Source organism: Monodon monoceros, unplaced genomic scaffold, assembly GCF_005190385.1.
Source record: "Monodon monoceros isolate NGI ecotype Baffin Bay Population unplaced genomic scaffold, NGI_Narwhal_1 Super_Scaffold_15, whole genome shotgun sequence".
NCBI lineage: Eukaryota > Metazoa > Chordata > Mammalia > Artiodactyla > Monodontidae > Monodon > Monodon monoceros.
In genome coordinates, this window is record NW_021703771.1 from 37,816,652 (window position 1) to 37,823,444 (window position 6,793).

Below are 6,793 nucleotides of genomic sequence, written 5' to 3' on the forward strand. Positions count from 1 at the left end.
AAAGCATCTGAAAATAAACCCCTCAACTTATAAAACAAAAGGCACAACATTTCGATCATCATCATTCAACCTCGAGAGCTTAGCACACATGGATTTCCACTTACTCAGAATTCCTCATTATTTAGCGAGAGCCTTGTCATAATCACAGCCTAGCATCGCTAGTAAAACACAAACCTTTTGGCCTCATGACACTTCATGATGTTACAGTGGCACTTAGCAAAAAGTTTTCACTGTTAATGTGAAGAAAAAAATCTCAACAGGATACAATTATGATGAAATGATTTTATTTCATCTATTTAGTTTTCGTGTGTGTATAGAATAAAAAGTAAATTTACCTACAAATGTACTTATAGTATAAAATCTTTATATTAATAAAATTACTTCTACTTATCTACAGGAGAGAAACAGTCTAATTAATCAATAACTATAAATGAAAAGATATGCTATATAAACTACTGCTATTTCAAAATTTCTGGAGGATGAGATGAGGACAAGCTCGTTCTTATTTATTTATTTTTTTTTGTGGTATGCGGGCCTCTCACTGTTGTGGCCCTTCCATTGCGGAGCACAGGCTCCGGACGCACAGGCTCAGCGGTCATGGCTCACGGGGCCAGCCGTTCCGCGGCATGTGGGATCCTCCCGGACCGGGGCACGAACCCGTGTCCCCTGCATCGGCAGGCGGACTCTCAACCACTGTGCCACCAGGGAAGCCCAAGCTCGTTCTTTTAATCCTGATGTGATCAAGGATATAGCTGGAAGATGACAGCAAATTAAGTATTGTGGCTTAGAACACAGTGGAGAATGAAAGAAATCAAAGTTCTCCAAACTCTCTCACACTTGGGCAGAAACACTTTCAGTTCCTGTGGAGGAAACAAGTTTGACTTCTAGAAAGACCTCGAGGGGATGTGATGGTGCTGGATAAAGGCCAGGAACAGAGCATTCCCGTTCCAGAATTTTGCTGCCTTTCTCCCTCCTCCAAATCACATTTTTGTTTGGGAAATATGTCATCATCTTCCCCTACCCAGACACAAGCCACTTAACATTGCACACGTCTCAGCAGACTTATAAATGTCTAGAAACAAACCCTCACCCCAGAAGTGCTTCTCATGTAGGTCATTGTGTCTCATCTTTGATCCCAGCTGGCCCTCCTCACTTAAACTGAGACACTGGTCTGGCTTTGGTCACTGAGAGGCACAGTCAGTGCTCAGCGGGTCTGGACAAAGCTACATGTTCTATAAAGAACTATGGATACACTACTACATATAAAATAGATACCTAATAAGAACCAACTGTATAGCACAGGGAACTCTACTCAACACTTTGTAATGACCTATATGGGAAAAGAATCTAAAACACAGTGGATATGTGTATATGTATAACTGACTCACTTTGCTGTACACCTGAAACTAACACAACATTGTAAATCAACTATACACCAATTTGAAAAAGAATTTAAATTAATAAAATCACTTTACAAAGAAAAAAAACAACAACTGTGCAATGATCAGAATTGCTACTGGAGGGCAGAGTGACTCCATGCAGATTGCAAGAGCCAGCATGGCTGGCAGAAACAACTCATGCTTCTGAAGAGGTATGTCACATCAGCTCCAGGTCACTGGGCCCTTGACCTTCGGGGCCGAATGAGGAGGGACACCTGGTGGGATGGGCATTGGGGCCTATGCTTGAGGAAGGCTGATGAGGCCTATGAGTGAGACATCAGGGCGAGTCGCAGAATGAAGCAATCAAAAGGGACAGGACTCTTGTTCCTGAAATCAAGGACAGGCTGAGAGGGCAGGACCTGGAGGAATGGAATGAACAAGTGGAGTTCGGGCCGGAAGCACAACAGAGCTGAGGAATGCTGTAGGCGGGTGACGATGGGACAGTGGGAACAGGCAAGGGTAGGGACAGCCCGGCCAGGGAGGGAAGAGGCTACTTGTTAATTCTTTATTTATCTCTCCACCTCCTCTCCTTCCCACAAGGCATTGGAGGTAGTGGAATGGAGAAGAACAGAAAAGAGGAGACAAAAGAAACATGGAGACAGGAAGAAAGAATTAAATGGAAAGTAAAAAATAATGAGAAAGGATAGCAAAGTGATGCTTCTGTGGCTTTGAGGAGGAGCTATGGGCCAATGAGAGAAGAGGATGAGAAAACATGTAGACGAGGCCAGACAGGAGGAGAGGCAGAAGCTGGAAATGATAAAACGGAAGACCGAGGAGCCAACAGTCCCACCGGCCTTTGCTGAAAGTAACTGAGCTGTACATGCCTCTGAAGGTCATCTGGGTGCCTCTCCTTTTCCAGATGAGGAGATGGGGGTGCGGGGGAGGCAGTAACTCAATATCCTCAGCTTACGATGCCTAAAGATACAGCAACGAACTGTAAGTGAGCTTTAAAATGAACACGTTGAATGTCCATCCAAGTGACGCTGCCCTTCAGATCAGTCTCTGCGTTGCAGCTCCTTATACTGACACCTGCCTAATACAGTCAAGTTAACAAATGAGCTGTGGCTGATACTGCTCAAACCATCTGTACCCAGTAAGGAAACACACAAGGAAAAGACAAACTAATGAGTATGGAGAAACACTGCTTTACATCTCAAGTGGATTACCTGTGCTGCTCACCAGACATGACCCCAGTGCCTTTGACTCCAAAAAGAAAAAAAAATCCACCCTCGAGTGACGACGACGGGCTTTCCACTTTGAAAAGAATGGGTTCTAGCATCTAACAATGACCCCAAAATAGATGCAGTGGAAATATTCTGAGCAATGACAACATCTTTGGAACATGTGCTCAGGCTTTTGAGGTGATTTCTTTGAAGGTGAAACACCCTAAGTTTTGGTGTGGTTGTGAAAAAAAAAATCAGTCACAATATTCTATTCTCAACGCTCCTATGTAACCTTCTGTGGAAAAAAGAGAAGCCCCTGATCTCTCCAAATCTGCTCTCAAGGGTGGAGATGGGTAAAGAGTGAAAAGGACAGGGGAAGCTTTTCTTCTACCCACGTCTACTCCCAGGCGGGCTACCATCAGCATGACGACAGAGTGGCTTGCGGGGAAGACCCAGCTCCACTGACCTGCCCTCTCCAAGGTGAGCAAGGTACTGGGAGTGCAGGGCTCAGGGAAGGTGCTCTCTTCCTCCTGGAGATGCTTGCTGTACTTGAGCAGTTAACCAGCCCACCGAGACCCTACTCATGCTGAGAGGCACCCAGCCCACTGAGACACCCCTACTCATGCTGAGAGGCACCAAGCATTGAGTAGGAAAAGGAAAAGATGTCTTAGAACTAAAGCTGTAAGGAATCTATTGTTATTCTCTGATGCTTGCAGTAGAACACGAGAGGCTAAGACAAAAAGAGGAGTGAAATGCAAGTCAGTGACTGTGGGGTTGACCTCTTTGAGCGTTTGGGGAATCAGAGGAAACGAAACGCCTTATCTCTTCTTTTGGCCTGTCCCTTCGGCACTTCTCCTTTCAGTAAAGATATGGGGTTCAAAAAGAAACTAGTGGCTTTTTGAATAAAATACGAAACTAGTCAAGCATTTGTTCATTCAGCGAATTAATATTCATGAGGTGCCTTTTACAATATATGGCAGGTGCCGCTGTGCAAGGTGCTAGATATAATTGTAGCTACTTATTTTCATCGAGAATCTGTTCCATAATCCAGAATTTCATCTAAGCAAACTACATAAACTACATGTTATGTGTACTTTGGGATCTGATTTCTAAATCATTGCTAGATAGCTCTTCTGAATAAGAGTGCTCTACAAAGCAAAAGCTCCCTTTGCAATCCCTTCTCTAACCTTCCCCAGTTCCCACCTATTATTGCACTAACTCACAAATACACACTCACTGGGGCGTGCACACACAAGCATGAAATCCACGTGGGCTTGGTGTCATAAACTGTATACCTCTTGCATAAATTCACAACCGACCGTGTTTACTTTTCTATCATCAATTATAACTTGTTTTTGTCTAAACTAAAAGCTTCAGCTTCCTTAGTTTATTATATCACCAGTGAGTACAATTAAGAGATAGGGCTTCCACGTCTCGTAGCGTCTTTTCCAGTTAATGAGGTGCATGGACTTATAGATTCATTCATGCAAACTTTTGTAACTCACATGCTTATGTGACCACAACCAGATTTACAACTACACTAAAGATTCTCCCAGGACACCCTTTTTTCGTGTGTGTGAGACCACAGGAATTTCGATAGTTTTTCATGACAGGGCTGATGAATCTGATGGCTATGACCTATCTGAGTCCCACATTGATATTCAGTGTCTGCTCCTCTACGCTAATGTAGTGGAGCCGGGATCTGTTCGCCAATGTCAATTTGTATTATAGGTGTGGTTACTGCATGGACAAGCTCTGTTAAAAAAGAGAAAGATTGCAAAGTTGGCTTCATCTCAAACGTCTGTGTCTGATTCACAGACATCTGTGTCTCCCTGAGAAATAACGTTTTTCACAACCAGAGCTGTCCAACAGAGAAATAAGCCACTTCCTATGGGAGTCAACTCCCCCTAATGAGAAGCGGTCAGGCCGTGGGGAAGGCGCCCCAGCACTGGATGGGGAGGTGGAGGCTGCCTAAGGTTTGAGGATGCTACATTTATGATGGAGGTAGCCTTCGGTCACATATGCTTACTGTAAAATGACACCCAGTGTGGGTCTGCTGTTTCATAGTGAGCTGTTTGGAGAAGCAAGGCTTTGGTTGTGTTCCAAAGTAGGATCCAATCAATAGAAGACGTCTGTGTTGGCCTTTACAACAAGCATCTAATAGATGGAACCAACTCGAAGGCTCAGGTCATGTGGTCGAGCTACAGAGCAGAGAATGGTGGGCTGGCAGCCCAGAGCAAGTCCGAATGGTATATTTAGACCCTTTGGACGGAAAGATGCCCACACTGTCAGCTATCATTACTTAACCGACTGCTGAGCAGCTCTTGGCCCTTGGACTCGTCTCCACCCTTCTTGTGCCCCATATCAACTATGCGTACAGCACGTTGACCTGGAGGACAGGGTCATTCTTTAGCTCTGCTTGCTGTTTTCCTCTGGAGGAAATCAAGGTCAATGCTGAGCGTGAGGAGAACACCAGGCTCTCTATGTAGGATTTTAAGAGCACAGGTCTGGGGCCCTGTTTAGAAAAGCAGGGAGCAAAGAAAAGCAAATCCTCCTCTAAAAATACGCTTTTGCCCAGAACTGCTGCTAAGTTAGGGGAATTTCCTGCAGCCTAGGAGAGCCAGAGTGAGCGTTCTTCTCAAGTACAGTGATTTGGTGAAGTCCATGTGTGATGATACCACTGTAACCACAGAGGAATTTACCACAGGAAGTGTCCCAGCTGTTGCTTATTAGCATTAGAACAAATTACACAAAGCAAATTGTTAGCAGACATGTTTCCATAATATTTAACTGGTGGCAATAAATAAGAACGATTCTCTTTCAAGTAAATGCTAGATTTCCAAAAATCCAGCTTCCAATTGTCCATGAAGGAATCGTCTTCGATTAGGATAATGGTTGGAGGGAAGGGCACGCTGGAAGCTGAGGCTCCCAGCCCTCTTCCCGGGGCAGCACGGCCGGGAGTCCTGTGAAAGTAGCCGCTGGGGTGACATCACAAGATGGGAACAGGACTCTTTGTACCTCTAGACGGCAGACCATCTGCTGGGCTCACCGCTGGACTTCTCAACATGGTCATCTAATGCCATGGGGAACACGGCACGTGGCAAGACCACAGCAGAGCAGGGCGGCTACCTAGTTCTTGGAGTGAGTTTGTAACAAAAAATAAACCAAGACCACGGACAGGTGTTCATCCCTCTCCTTAACAAAATATTGCAGTTTTGAGAAATCATCTCCTCCTTCCCAATTGCCTGTCTTGTTATCTGAGGTTTAAGGAAAAAAACGTGAGTCCCATCTCCTCCTCCTCCTCCTCCTCTTAAACCATTGGAGAAGAGTTGAAAAAGCACCGGATCAGAGCAAATGTCATACAGCACTCACCTCCCACTCACACGTATGGAAACCTGGCTAGTTCCTTAGAAAGCAGAGTATCTCCATCTTTCAAGACCTTCTGACAATGACTAAATTCAAGTCCCTGGTCACTTCTGGGCACTTCCAATCATCTTCAGAGCCATGACAAAATTCTCCTAAAACAATCTCAGAAAGTAATAAAAAACATACTTTTAATTTAAATAAAATAAGAAATCTTCCATACAGCACATAAATACAAAAATAGGTTACTGTAGCTTAAAGGGTTGGGCCTGTTAGAAGAGGTGCTCTCTTATCGTCTTCCTAGGACAGTTATTTTTGTCTTCCCTTCTTTACTGTTTCCTTCTCACGTAGTATTCCTCCCCAGTGTATTTTAATATCCTATTTGGTTTTCCTGAGGAGCTCCCCACTCCTTTCTCCTGCTGTAAAGGAAAATACGAGGCAGCCCTGCCGAAGGGAAATGATGGAAGCGCTGGTGGGCACTAAACCAGCCCACTGGGCTCCCAGGCGAGGCCTGTCCCCTTAGTCACACGGAGCAGAGCCTGGGCTGGCTTGGTGAGTCCAGTTAGCACCTGACCTAGGCAGGCCCAGAACCCCAGCACTGTCCCCCAGCTGCCTCCAGGGCACACCCTGTTGGTGTTAGAGGGGATACTTGGCAGTAACAGCTTAGAGAGTTCTGCCTCAGGGCTACAAAGCTGGGAAGGCATTTGAAACCGAGCAAATGCAAAAGCTGATACACTCCCAGCCACTTTCAAAGGCTCTTCCCACTACAGTGTCAGGAAACACACACACACACACACACACACACACACACACACACACACACACACA

General features: G+C 45.1%; 1 protein-coding gene across 5 annotated transcripts in view; it reads right to left on the reverse strand.

Annotated features, from left to right (window-relative positions):
• Nucleotides 1-312: 312 nt before the first annotated feature.
• SCML4 (Scm polycomb group protein like 4) overlaps nucleotides 313-6,793 on the reverse strand; it is a 113,046-nt gene continuing 106,565 nt past the window's right edge. For all 5 annotated transcript variants that reach the window (XM_029223632.1, XM_029223633.1, XM_029223631.1 and 2 more), the window contains one exon: nucleotides 313-6,120. The gene's annotated coding sequence lies outside the window, so the exon portion shown is untranslated. The remainder of the gene's footprint in view (nucleotides 6,121-6,793) is intronic.